The 15,054-nt window shown below is 42.3% G+C and overlaps 1 long non-coding RNA gene across 1 annotated transcript in view; it reads left to right on the top strand.

Annotated features, from left to right (window-relative positions):
* The window catches only part of LOC120395941, a 52,534-nt gene extending 38,139 nt beyond the window's left edge, over positions 1-14,395 (top strand). The window contains exons 2-3 of the long non-coding RNA XR_005592897.1: positions 14,050-14,125; positions 14,207-14,395. This is a non-coding gene — a long non-coding RNA (uncharacterized LOC120395941). The remainder of the gene's footprint in view (positions 1-14,049; positions 14,126-14,206) is intronic.
* The last annotated feature ends 659 nt before the right edge of the window (positions 14,396-15,054 follow it).

Here is a 15,054-nt window from a genome sequence, read left to right as displayed (position 1 = left end):
TATCTACAGGTGACTTGCAAGCACTAAATTAAACAATATGAAATGAACTCAAGGAATGAACTATACAATCCATAGTGCTAGTGTGTATTTGGTAAGCGTGCATATAAACTTCCACACTTGTGAGAAAAAAATCTATAAATCACCTTCAGCTGAAAACTCGGCAACCAATTAAAATCCTGCTTCTAAATGTTATTGTGTCACAAATGCTTATTAAGAATCAAATTCATCATCTGGGAGCTTGATACTGAAATACTCATTTAACATACACTGAGATGTTATTTATTGTTTATCAGTTTTCAGGTATTGGCTCCAAAAACCAGGTCAAATTCAGATTTTTCTGAAATGACACAGCAGACTTGAGTGACAGATTTGTGGATCTGATGATGAACTGTGCTACTATAGCTCAGAAGATTGTTTATTTTGATTTTTTTTCCTTTGGTCACATTTTGCAGTTGAATCACAGCTTTTATGGTGCAGAGAAAACTAAACCAGAATGTCACCACTCTTTACATCTAAAAAGTCTTGATTGGCTATTAAAAGGAATTAAGTTGCACATTGAGGTTCACTGTTTGATATTTTTGAAGAGGAAGAATAGGTTCTTAGGAGACCAAAGAGAGCCAATGTATTTTCTGATTAAAAACACCTGTCTGCAACAAAACAATGAAATAACATTGCAGTTCCAATATGTTTTAATTGATTTGTGTATGTTACGCTATTTGTTGTGTTTATGTTCTCATTTGTCAATGGCTATGTCTGCAGACTAAGATTTGTGTTGCACATCAGTCAGTCAGGTGATGGATAGATACAATCATCAGGCTGAATCATATAATGCAGACTAAATCCACTATTTGTCCAACATGGAAAATTAAAAGTTTAAGAAATAGAGCTGCTGACTTAATAAATCTAGGGAGCTAATGTAGAAATCCTACTGCATTTAAGAGATTATAGTTCAATTCCCAGTGCTGCCAAGTGGGAGTTACAAGTACAGCAGGAACAGAAAAGTGCACCCATTCTATACAGTACAGAAATCTGAAAGTTTGCCTGATAAATTCCCAAAACTACGGGGTGAACTTGAGAAAAATATACTCTGATTAAATTTTGCATCATTGAAGCCACTGCAGGTGGTAGCTGTCTTCCTGCTAACAGTGGGCATCATTTGGGGTTTCCAGAAGTATGTGGCCCACAGAGTAAGACCCTATAGAACCAGTCTGCAGGCTACCACTTCTATATTAGTCATGTTTGATATATAAACAAGGAGGCGGATCTCAGCCTCTTTTTTTCATCTCTAGGGCCTGGAAAGTTGCCCTAATGGAGTTGCTGAAGATTCCCACAATGTGAGGAAATCCCTGACTGGATTAGAACAGATGTAGAAAGCTCTACAACACCTCTTCTTCCTTCCCCTTCCCACCTCCCCCCTCGCAGCAGGATAGGAGACTGGAGGGTTTGTGGCCAGAATATGCTCTTCATGATGTTAAAACCAATATTAAAATGCTGTATCTTAGAGATTGGGGGGCAGAGCCTAGCAGGAGATAGCGCTGGCACCCTCTTCAGCTCCATGCCCATAAACTTGAAGACTCTGTTTTAATCTGGTATTGCCACCTTCTTCAGGCCAAAATGAGCAGGCTTAAAAACCCAGACTAGAAACCCATAGGACTGGAAGCCAGAAGTAATTCAACTCTAATCTTGTCTGTGACAGGGACTTGACATATGGCCTTTGTCTGTAAAATTAAAATAATAATATTTATTTGCCTGCCTTAAGAGGATGTTGTGAGGATGGATTAGCTAATGCTGTAAAGTGCTATTTATTAGTAATGGCAAGTATTATTCTAATATAGACTGTAGGGTTAGTACTGTCCTTGACAGGCATCTTGAACTGCTGAGGAACCAAATGAAGTCCTGAAATTTGAGGGCAATTGAGGTCCCATGATGAATGAAGATAGTTTATCCCTGTTGATTTTTATGGAGCTGACTTCAGTCTAACTGCAGGAACTGAATACCAAGGATAATCCTTTGTTTGGAAAAATCCTACCTCTCATCTGCTCCTATGAAGAAATAGGAGGAGAGGAAATACTGAGGGGACTAGGCTTGGTTCACTTGTGTATATTTGGGACTGGTAATAGGTCCCAAATGCTAGAAAGAATTGATATTAGAAGACAGAAAAATATTCATTTTCTTGAATCTTAGTCCTGTGATGCAGAAATAGTGAGGTGTTCTGAGAGGTGAAAGAGTGCTTCATATATGAGGGAATTAGATGCATCATTACCATTCTCAACCTAATTAACATTCTTGCTCTTTAGGATTAAATGAGGTCTGCAACTTGCCTGTCAGGCATGGAAGGAAGAAAAAAATTTGCCTGGAGGGTGAAAAGGATGAAGCTAATGCTGTAGAGTGAAGGAGATTAGGAAATGAACTATAATAAACTGGCTCTACCTGTGAGCTTAGTATTCTTTTTCAAGAACAGAATTTTAAGAACTATTTTGAAGCCCAATGCTGCAGCTACTCTCCATGTAGAATTTCCTTTGAAGACAATGGAATGGGAGTTGTATCTGGAGTGGCAACAGGATCAGACCCTTTGTAAATAATTCCTTTTTGTCAGCTGTGACGGCACCAGGAATCCTTCGCATATAAAAGTTATTTAACATAGCCTCTGAGTTATAACACACTAAGCAGTCTGGCAGGCTTTCTGCAAGAGCTGCAATTTGGGGCCAGATGCTGATCCTCTTATTTTGCTGATTTGTACCTTATTGCACAGGTCACTTCATTGACTTCAGTGGAAGAGGTCATGAAGTATGGAGAACAAGGAAGGTATCCATATTATTTTAATGAATAGTCTATGTACCTCAGTTTAACTGCTTGATGATATACTGACTGACTGAATGGAGTTAAATCAAAGGGGCTGTTAACATGAGCAACCAGGAAAGAGAGGAAAATACAAAGGGTCCTTATGAGAACTAATCATATTGTTTAAGGCCAGGGACCACCAGATCATCTACTCTGACCTCCTGTATATCACAGGTCACCAACACCCATACACTAAACCCAACAACTGAAATTGGACCAACAACAACCCTTAGACTAAACTATTATGTGCCAGAGGCAGAGATTGGAAGGACCAAGATGCACCAATGCCTGAGGCCACTCCAATGGTAGAGACTTGATTGGGAAAGCCTACCATTCCAGCCCTAAGCTCAAAAGAACACTAAACCATTAAAACACTTGCCTGGAGAGGAAGTGGGGTGACCAGTAGCAGCTGTTCAGGTGAGAAACACAAAGAGTATGTTTACACTGAAAAAAAAAAAAGACCCATAGCAATGAATCTGAGGCTGCGGCAACTGATTTGGGCCCACAGGGCTTGCACTATGGGACTAAACATCTAAATGTCTATTTTTAGACCATAGCACAAGTCTGAGACAGGTGACCCTGGCTCTGAGACTCACTTTTGAGGTGTGAATAGGTGGGTTGTAGCTTAGCTCTTTTTTTGCAGTATAAAAATACCCTGAGATGGGAAGAGAATGCAGCAGGGATGAGGCAGAGAGTCTGCAGCATTCATCTGTGGCACCTGGGCTTGCCTGACATTTGAGAGGTCACAGCCTTTAGGCAAGACCCTAGGGAGGCAAACCTATTTGGGGTTGTTAATCCTTTTATCTTGCGTAGTGCTTTTGGACTTATAGGCAAGGTGTCTATTTAGAAGCAGCAGTTGTGAATCAGTTTAATTAGCCATTGGTCATAGGCTCCCTGACAGAAGGTACCAGTATGTTGGGTCTGTCTGGTTAACATGGCTGAAAACAGGGGGCTGCCACCCCAGCACCCAGTCTGAATGTAATTACTGTGGGATTTCGCTCTGAGACTGTTGAAAGTAGGGGAACCTGTCACATGCACAGCGCATGCCTACTCCAGCCTCTGGCGGGCGGCTAGTGCACTTATTCCTGTTGCCTTAAGTTCCTGTCTCTTATCACTTGCGATCTAAAGCATCTTGTAACTGTGACAGGATCGTGTGAATAGGGGGTGTTGTAGTCCAGTGACCCAGACTAATGTGGAGTGAACAGTGAAGTTCTGCTCTGGGAGAAGAATGAGTAGGGCCTATCACTTGGAAAGAATGCCCATAGGAAAGACTGGAGGAGAGAACAAAGGTACAGCTTGTCCCTGAGCCATCACATGGAGTATGGTGTGATACAATGTAAATAAGGGTATCAGACTCTAGGTCTCAGGGAATGACTCAGAACTATTTGAGTAAACATTTTGTTAAATCGAATAGTGAATCTGCTTAAGTTGTGTTCATGCTATTTTTATGTTTGCTTTCCACAAATATTATAATGACTGTGTGTGTCAGTGGGAATATGCAAATTTTAAACTGTTAGAGAAAATTACTTAATTTTAAGACTTATTCTCATTCTGCTGGGGCCACCCAGAATATTATGTCCATTCAAAATAAACCAAAGCAGATCAAATTTCAGATACTGAATACTGTCCACAAATTGCTCCTGGACAATCTACAGCCCCAGGGTTATTTATAGACATGATTTCAAATAATGAATATTGGAAAAAAAACTTACAGACAATTCAAAAAGAAACAGGCTAAATTTGCTGAATAAATTATGTATTTCCTTTTCATAATCTCCAAAATACACATGAAAGATGAAGTCAGGTTCCCACCCCAGCAAATGATGAATGAATGATTCTCTGTTAATATAAAATTAGTTAATGTGCTGTATTTCTCTCCAACACTAACATGAGTTATTATTATATTCTTAAATTATGTTTTGATTTACTGCTGGTAGAAAAACTGGACAAGTTGTTAGTGAGCAGTTCATATCAGATGTTTATTAAAATAATGAAAATAAACCTTTTTTAAAAATATTGATTTTTCTGTTAGACTCACTGTGCAGAAGCAGAAGTGAATATTTTCTATGGGACAGGACTGACAATCACCCTCTTTAGCAGGCCTTCAGCTCTCTGACTATGCTGGGTTTATTTTTCTTGCATGAATGTTCTTTTCCCCTGGTGCAATGTCTGAGCTCTGTTGAAAATGTTGGGCAGTCATTCTTCCACAGTTTGATTGTTTTGTCACTTTCTGGCGCTGCTGATGGGGAGATGCATTTTCTATTGGGTAAAATTGTACAGACATATTTCCCTGCTTGACAGAAAGCGTGAGCCATGAGGATTTCCTGCCAAGCAACATCCATATCCAGTGTTGTGAAGGTTCTCATTTTTCTTTTGGCTGTGGTGGCACTTCCCAACTCTTCTATAATTGTCACTCCACATTAATTTTACAAAGAGTAAGTCCACTAGAATACAGGAAACCAAATGCCTAGACTTCAGAGAAACTATTTCAGTAACTGAAAATCTGAGGCTGCATTATACCCAGGATTTCTTAGAGACAAATTTTGTCCCCCAATGCATTGCAATTGTTGTAATGCTTCTGCACTGGGAAGAGTAGGAACACAAAGGGGGATTTGTGAAGACCAAGGAGGACAGGTTCTTGTACCATCTGTGTAACAGAGCACAGTGCTGCAGTGGCTTCCTTCTGTCCAGGTGTGAAGGAATATGGGGATCAGGTAGGGGTGCCCTTGAAGAAGAGTGAAGATGTAGATCTGCCACTACACACATTTACCAACCATTCCTCCATACAGAGGGCAATTAGCTGCAGGACACGGGTGTTATGGTTAAAAAAAGCAATATTTTTGCCCCAGATCATGGAGCTGCAGGAGTTCCTGTGATTCCATCATGCATTCCTTGCTGAAAACACCAGCTCACAGCACAATTGCTCAGGCTGTACATTAATGTTTGGAAGTGGGGCCCAGTACCATTGGCCTGCAGCACGTGCAGTCAATGACACCAGTGCAAAGTGGGTGTAAAATGCTGCCAAATCAGAATGGTAATATTTTATACCCACTTTACACTTACTTTTTTGCACTAGTGTAAATGACTATACACCTCTACCCCGATATAATGTGACCCGATATAACACGAATTCGGCTATAACGCAGTAAAGCAGCACTCCAGTGGGGCGAGGCTGTGCACTCCAGTGGATCAAAGCAAGTTCGATATAACGCAGTTTCACCTATAACACGGTAAGATTTTTTGGCTCCTGAGGACAGCGTTATATTGGGGTAGAGGTGTACAAGTTGCAGGGCAACAGGAAACCAGCTTCTCTGAATCTACTGTCTTCTGTTAAACTCAGTTGAGTTCAGTATTCAATTTAGCTTCCTTTTCAAGACAGGGGGTAAGAGGAGAAGAGGGAATCTTGTGCTATTCTACAAGCTTCAACCCAGACTAAAATAGTTTTACAAAGCTTGTCTCGCATACTTGACTGTTGTTGAGCAGAGTGGAACTTTCCAGAGAGTTTCACTTGGATGAGAAGCCTCTGTCAATCATAAGTCTTAAAGGTCAATTGTGTATAGAGAAAAATACAACTAAGGACTGTTTTAAATTAGAAGTGAGCTGCATCTGAATGACACTCACTCCAGCCTTGCAGAATCATAATCTAGTCCTCCACCCTTAGTACAGCATGATGATAATGAAGAAAAATTAATGATAAGACAGTAGGAACCCAGTACTGCAAATCCTTCATGCAAATAGTTCTGTTAACTTCAAGGGGACTAATAACATTAGTAACCACTAAAGGTTTGATCCTTCAAGATACTGAGCACTCACGGGAGGTGCTAAGTGTCTACAACACTCATTGAAGTCAATGCTCAGCATCTTGTAGGCCTTAGCTGTAAATGTGTACAACTTTGCAGGAATGGGACCTATAGTTTTTGAAGGCTCGTTTATTCAAATGTGAAAATGAGCTGTTTATGGAAAAGAAAATATAAAAATACTTCTAGAAAAGAAACTTGGGAGGAGGATAAGAGGTTAAACATTTGATCACAAATCAGCTATCTATAATACATAATATATGACTAATGACAGGATTAAAAGTATCCATGTGGAACATGAGGAATTAATTAGCTGTAAAACAGAGACCAGGATGATATTATTTTGCAAGGGGAAAAAACAAAGTCTTTCAGCAAAAAGACACAAAAAGGTGGTGACTGTGGTTTCATTTCACCATGATCTAGTTATTCTAGGGGAGTGACAATTTTAATAATTTATGTGAAATAAAACCCGATAAAGTAGGAAGGTATGTCACCCTGTCAGCACAGATAAATTCACAGACTGTTATTTTAATTAATGTGTAAACCTCACATGGAAAGTCTCCATTTTCCTTTAGTGAGCTATTCTTAGAACTTACAGAATTTCCTAACTCGTGATAGGAAGAGGAGATTTTAACCTTACCCTGTCAAACTTAATGGCTAGATCACAGGTGTTACAAGAAGGGGAATTCCAAGTCATCCTAATTATACAGCATCACATGAAAAAATTATATTTGGTTACCCTTTAGAGGGATATGTTCTCAAAAGAGAGAGGGAATTTATGTATTGCTCCTCCATGCATGACTGTATCCTGTAGGACTGAGCTACTTTTGATTTCTAAAAACCTCACACAACTATAACCTCAGTATACATCTCCAACCATGCAATGGCGTTATTAAATTTACAGCTAGACAGATAACTAATTCCTTGGAGGAGATATTTTATTGCTTAACTATCCAGACTTTACAATCTGAGGCAAAAGACAATAAAAGCACTGTTGAATCCCCTTTAACATACTGGGAATCCTTTGAATCCTATCTGAGAAACTTTATATTTTTCAAAAATGCAGCTAAAAGGAACACCACCCTGCCAATACAAAAGACCCTTACTCAAAGAGATTTTAAGAAAAGGTAAGAACAGGAGAGAGCAAAACTCTAAGCATATTAACTAAGATAAGAGATTTGCAAAACTCTTTAGTGGAGAGTGCAATAAATAGAAGTGCATCAGCATCTACAACATAGGCCCAGATCCTCAAAGGTATTGAGGTGGAGGATCTGGGCTTATTAGTTCCTGATTTCTATTTACTGTAAGGCCCCTTCACGCTGTTCTAGTTGGGCAAAGGGCCTTAAAATGTAATTTACATCCGCTTGATGGTCCTGTTATGCTACCTGTGTTTTAGATGGCATTTAGTTTGAAAAATATTTGGGGTCAAGGTGGATAATCAGTTGATTGATCCCAGTGTGACACTGTGACCAAAAGGGCTAATGCAATCTCTGGATGCATAAATGGCAATCTTGAGTAGGAGTAGAGAGGGTATTTTACCTCTGTATTTGGCATTGGTAAGACTGCTGTTGGAATACTGTGTCCAGTTCTGGTGTCCACAATTCAGGAAGGATGTTGAAAAACTGGAGTGTTCAGAGAAAAAGCCATGAGAATGATTAATGGATTAGGAAGCCTGCCTTATAGTGACAGACTCAAGGAGCTCATTCTGTTTAGCTTAACAAAGAGAAGGTGAAGGGATGATTTGGGCCTTGTCTACCCTGCCACTTACTGCGCTGAAACTTTCTTCGCTCAGGGGTGTGAAAAAACACCCCCACCCCCTCCCTGAGCGATACAAGTTTCAGGACTGTAAAGTGGCAGTGTAGATATGCTACAGCGCTGGGAGCCATGTTCCCAGCCAGGGCTGGCTCTAGGTACCAGTATTCCAAGCTTGTTCTTGGGGCGACACTTTTCAAGCACTCCAGTTTTTTTGTTTTTTTTTTGTGCTTCAGCAACAGCACTCCACCCCACCCCCTTTTTTTTTTTGCTTGGGGGCGGCAAAAAACCTGGAGCCAGCCCTGCTCCCAACACTGATAGCTATTCCCCTCACAGAGATGGTTTTATTACAGTGCTGGGAGAGCTCTCTCCCAGTGCTGGAGCTGCGACTACACAGCCATGTTAAAGCGCTGCCACGACAGCTCTTTAATGTCGGCTGTGTAGACATACCCTTACGTACAGTCTCTTAGTACCTACCTGGGAACAAATATTTACTAATGGGCTCTTTGGTCTTGTGGAGAAAGATAAAACATGATCCAATCGTTGGAAGTTGAAGCTAGACAAATTCATACTGGAAAAAAGGCATAAATTTTTAACAGTGAGACTAATTAACCATTGGAACAATTTACCCAGGGTCATGGTAGGCCCTCCATCACTGACAATTTTTAAATCAAGATTGGATGTTTTTCTAAAATATGAGCTCCAGGAGTTATTTTGGGGGAATTCTATGGCCTGTGTTATACAGGAGGTCAGACTAGATCAAGGGTCTCAAACATGCGGACCGCGGGGCTCTTCTGTGCGGCCTGCCAAGCTCCCTGCCCCTCTGCCTACCTCCAGCCCAGGGGTGGGTAAACTACAGCCCGCGGGATTGCCCCGCGTGGCACCGCGAGCCCCGCACCGCTCCCTTAAGTGGCTGGTGGCATGTCCCTTCGGGCCGGAGGGGAGGGGGAACGAGGCAGAGGGCGCCTGCGTTGCCTCGCTTCAAGGTACCACCCCCCACAGCTCCCATTGGCCGGGAACAGGGAACCGCGGCCAATGGGAGTTTTGTGGGAGGTACCTGGAGGAGCAGCAGCGGAGCCCTGTGACCACCCCTGCTCCCCCAGGGGCCGTGGTTCCAGCTGCCTCCTGGAGTGGAGCAGCGCGGGGCCAGGAGCCTGCCCTGGCCCCGATGCGCGCCGCTGCCACCCTGGAGCCACTCTAGGTAAGTGGCGCCGGGCTGGAGCTTGCACCCTGCACCCCAACTCCCTGCCCTGAGCCCGCTGCTGAACCCCCCACTTCTGCACCCCAACTCCCTGCCCTGAGCCCCCTGCTGCACCCCACACCCCTCCTGAGCCCCCTGCCAAACCCCCCACTCCTCCTGCACCCCAACTCCCTGCCCTGAGCCCCCTGCCAAACCCCCCACTCCTCCTGCACCCCAACTCCCTGGCCTGAGCCCCCTGCCACACCCCACACCCCTCCTGAGCCCCCTGCTACATCCCGCACCCCAACTCCCTGCCCTGAGCCCCCTGCCATACCCCACACCCTTCCTGCACCCCAACTCCCTGCACTGAGCCCCCTGCCGCACCCCACACCCCTCCTGAGCCCCCTGCCATATCCCGCACCCCTCCTGCACCCCAACTCCCTGCCCTGAGCCCCCGCCGCACCCTGCACTCCTCCTGCACTCCCTGCCCTGAGCCACCTGTTGCACCCTGCACCCAAACCCCCTGCCGCACCCCTCACCCCTCTTGCACCCCACACACCAACTCCCTGCCCTGAGCCCCCGGCCGCACCCTGCACACCTCCTGCACCCCCTGGTGACAGGGAAGGGGCAGCGTTGGGGTGGGGACTTTGGGGAAGGGGGTGGAAAGGGGCAGGGAAGGGGTGGGAAGAGGTGGGGCAGGGGCCTCATGGAAGGGGTGGAGTGGGGTGGGGCCGGGGGCAGTGAGTTTCAACCTGTAAAAAATGCATGATCAAAAAACCTCCCAACAAATAGAAATAAGATTACAGTGTTGCTGGAAGTTGTATTTCAAGCCATGCAATATTACTTGACTAAGATATTCATTAAACAGCTACATGTACTATTTAACTAACATAAGTAACCCAGCAGGATAAAACTAACCTGGAATCCTGGACATGATGAGCTATTACTGGAAATCACGGGAAAGAATACTGATGTTTAAGAACTTTAAAAAGTTCTGTGATTGTTTCCATCTATTGAAGCAAATATGAACGACAATCTCAGAGATCAGATTATTGATGAAGTGAAGAAACTTTCTTTTAATTCTGAAGAATTTATATGCCATTTTATACCATTATGGAGAAGGTTGAAGACAGCATTAGAACTAAACAATTGGCCTTGCTTTTTCAGGCTACTCTAAATATGTCCCCAGCAGTGGAAACTAGGTGTAGCGGAGGACCCAAGCCAGGATTTTTGTAATGAGCACATTTGGAATCAGCTGTGGAATCATACTTCTAATGTGCAGAAGAGTGTTCATTGCCACAACTTTGTGCTTTTTGGGTCAAGGTTCACAAAAGTTGGGGGGTATGCATGAAAAAATCCTTAAAGATTTTCAGGAAAGTGCTGGGTCTGAGATTACTCAGATCACAGCAAAACGGGTAATTGCAAAAAAAAAGTGCAGAACTGAGAAGGAAGAACTGAGAAGGCACTACCACAATATAAATAATAATAGGAACTTCACAGTGAGCACTGATCAATGATCTGATATTAGCTGTAAGTTAGACAAATCATTTGTAATGAGAGTGAGAGAAACTGTCATCATCACAGGTGACCACGCACAGCTCATCAGCAGTGGTGACCCACAGCTCATCAGCACAGAGCACATGCATGCAGTCTCCTGAATCCGAAAAAGAGCCCCAGCAGCATGGACCTCGGGAGGTGGATTTGCAAATAGCAAACAGTGTTTTTTAGCAAGCCTTTTTTTAATGATTGGTTGCCTGAGGACTTGGGATGCATTCAGAGACAGTATAGTTACTAGAAGTTTGTTGTTTGTTCCGGGGTCCGAGAGAGGGAAGAGACATCTCAGGCCAGGCACTACGATGAAGCGCTCCTGTACCTTCTCCGAAGGTTTCTGGCAGGTTTCTGTTGTTCTGCCCACCGTGGTAGGACACTTTACCATGCCATGCCATGCAGTAATCAAGTAATCAGGTACATCAAAGCATCGCAGCGCAGCAGCCGTATGGTCCCGGTGTTCAAGAAGCATCCGCTTCTTAAGCTCTCCCTGTTTATCTCAGCAAAAAGTATCCTCGCAAATCGGTTAAAGCTGAATCCTGATGCCTGACCTGTGTCTGTGAGATCTGTAACCCCCCAGAGATGCAAGCAGTCACTTTAAGATGAAAAATGCGACTTGTAGGGAAATCATGTACTATGTAGTGGTTAGTGTTTTCACTGTGAAAGAGAAGAGTATAAACATTGTTCTGTAAATGTATTCTTCTAAATATTTATCTCCCTATGCAGCTGCAAAATTCCCGCGTCCCTCCATCCCCCCAGCTAGTACACAGATAAGAAGGGAGAAAAAAAGAAGACGCGAGATGGGGTGTTCTCAGATATTGAAAGTTACACGCAATGAATGAAAGAAGGCTGAAAGGTCCTGTTTAAAATCATGTTGGGTAATACTTGTGCTTGAGTTCTTCAGAATATCATTTCGTAGTCAGCGATGATGGTTCTGCCTTAGATAATGACTCAGCTCAGAAAGATGGAATCCTGCATGAGCTTTTTTTTTTTTGTTATGCATGTGTTGATACTGGTGACAAGGAGTTGGAGAATAATAAGACAACTGACTGAGTGTATTGGTCAAGAAATACTGGGCTAATTTATGACTTGTAAGAACAATTCAAAGTTTTTATGAGTATAACTGCAGGTGAAACAACGCACAGTGTGAAAAAGCATCACAATAACCCTTTGCTTTAGGTACCTGCCCAATAATGTCAGCAAGAGAGGACTTTTTCAAGTTCACAGAAATCAATGAATTGACTGGAAAAGGCACAGGGGAGAGGATATTGACTGAGATGTGAATCATAGGCATGGATCTCAGTAAAGTTTGTGGTTTTGAGTTTTGATGGAGCTAGTACAAAGTGTGGATGCTTTTCTGGAGCTCAGGCATTTATTCTTAATTAGCACTTTGATATAGTACTTATCTATTGTGCACATCACTGACTAGACATGCTGATCAGTATACTTAATAAGATCTCTTAAATTCATAATTGTTAGGATACTGTTACAAAAACAATAACATAAATAATCCAGCTAAGAACATTATGTCAACAAGGCTTGTATTCCTAAGAAAGTACTGTAAAACACTAGGCATGTTTACTGAGGATCAATGGATGACAATCAATATGATACTCATTTTTCCTACCAGTATTACTTATATTGTTTGGATATTCTGGAAACATAAAGTTTGGGAAAAGCCAAGCTATGTTCCCTCATTCTTCACAGGATGCAGAGTTTAGCATCTCACACAATATTCTTGAAGCAGATTTGTGTGAGATAATTTCAGCCCAGTACAACAATACACCACAACTGATTTGCTTGTGGCCAATAGCCAAATTGAATTGATAAAATGTAGTTTTTCAAAGCCAGTGTCAAAGTGAACATAAATTTGACAAACTCTGCAAAAGCAAAGCAAATGGGAAGTGATGTTGGCGTAAGGTTTTCAGTATGCTATATAGTCAAATAACTAAATGGCAGGCCGAGTGTATTGTGAGACTCGGGACAATAGCATTATAAATGTTCACAATTCCTCCCATTTATGGATGCTTTACCTGAGCAGCTGAATGACAAATTTGGAACTTACCATTCAACTGCCTTCAGTTTTAAACTACTCTGCTGCCTATATATTTCAGCTACTGTAGTAACCTTGAAAAATCAGTAAGCCACTACTTACCATATTTAACCTGATGATAAACATCAGGGGCTTCATTCTCCAACATGCAATTCTAGTTTTATGCTACTGTAGCGCCACTAATTTCAGTGGAGTTATGCTGGAATAAAATTGGAATAAAACAGTGGAGAATTGGGCTCTAGGTCTCTGTGGGCCAACAATGGAGAAAATACTGTCAATAAAGCATACCCAATGCTATTACTGAAACTCTGGCTCAGTTTGACTCCAAATTCTCTCACAACAGAGCAACAAGAGAACCACCTCATTCCGTCCCCACAAACTACTGCTGCAGCCACTGGGCTCCTTTCCCTAAGCAATGCCATGTTGGCCATAAACCTTAGAACATTTGGTTGGAGAAAATAGGGTGCTGTTGAATGGTAATCTAATGCTTACAGATGTCAGTTGCAACAATATCAAGAGAGTTTATCTTTGCCTACTGTTCTGCAGGGGTCAGGCAGACGGTTTTCTAACCTCTGAAGACCAAGATGAATTGGTGGGTGGGCTGTGAACTTTATCTGGCCATCTCACTGAAGCTGTGAGATAGGGGGAGAAGACACCCAGAAGCTTCTTAACCCTCAGTAGAGGGAACCACTTGGTTCTGTTGAGAGCAAACAGAACACACAAAAATAAGTAGAGAGAGGGATTAGCTAAGAGGGAGGGTAGGAATGTCAGGTGGTAAAAGATTTCCTTTAGTGGTCTGGGTTCTAGAATCAATGAAACGATCCCAGCAAACTAGCAAGATTTAGCTCAAGGATATCTTCTATGAACTGCTCTTACAGAATTAATTTCGCTGGACCCTGATGAACTGAAGCATGAAATGTTCATACTTAAATTCCTTCTGAAGACAAATGTAAGGTAGGTTACTCAACCTAGGAACTGGCCTTTTTTTAGAGTGGTAATCAATTTTGAAGTGATGATAATTTTTCATTTTCATAGGGACAGCAACAACAACTCTGTTAGAGCACCAAGAAGATGCAACTCCATTAATTATCTAGTCAGTTTTCCAATGTGTATTAATTTGAATTTATTAACATGGGCCTGCGTCAAGAATTTTGTTCCAGATTTTCCCAATTTTCAGCATATTTATCACAGGATTTTGATTTGGTCCATTGTACAGGCAGGCTAGTTGAAAAATTTAGATCTGAATTCAAACTTTCCCAAGGTTCAAGGTTTGGTCAGTGTCTTCTGAGGTTTGAACTCAATGTCTTCTCTATTTAAAGCCTTCTGTGTTAGAAGTCTGGAGCTTGGAGCTGGTTCCTGATGATCAGGGAGTGAAGACTCACAGCTAGATCTTCAGTGTTCACTTACAAATTGCTGATTTATGAAGCTCTCTCATTTTTTATAGACAGCTGATAATGGTTATGTGAACTGCTTGAGCTGTCTAAGAATGGGGAAAAACAAAGGGAAAAGTCCTAAAAAATAAAGCTTCTGTTTCCCGCTCTACTGCGCGCAATGACTACAGGAGTTGCTTTCCTCCCCATGCTTCAGCAGCAGGTGACCTCTCCAATAGGAACTGCTGGAAGCTTTAAACCAGAACACAGATGAAGTGCAAGCCCCGGTGGAAAGCAAGTTCTTGGCCCTTGATAATATAGTGAAATCTGTCTTTTAAGGTCTTCACTGTGGACAATACACTGAGAATGGTGGAGACACATTTACAGTGGAACACATGCTGCACAGAATGTATAGTATTATCCTGAAGTAGGAAGACAAGATGGAGATATATTACATTAATAAAATCTCTGGTCTAATAAAGACACTGGGCCCATCAATACATAGGCTGACTT

The sequence above is a fragment of the Mauremys reevesii genome, linkage group 1 (genome assembly GCF_016161935.1).
Source record: "Mauremys reevesii isolate NIE-2019 linkage group 1, ASM1616193v1, whole genome shotgun sequence".
In the NCBI taxonomy this organism is placed as follows: domain Eukaryota; kingdom Metazoa; phylum Chordata; order Testudines; family Geoemydidae; genus Mauremys; species Mauremys reevesii.
This window is presented reverse-complemented; position numbering and strand designations above follow the sequence as displayed.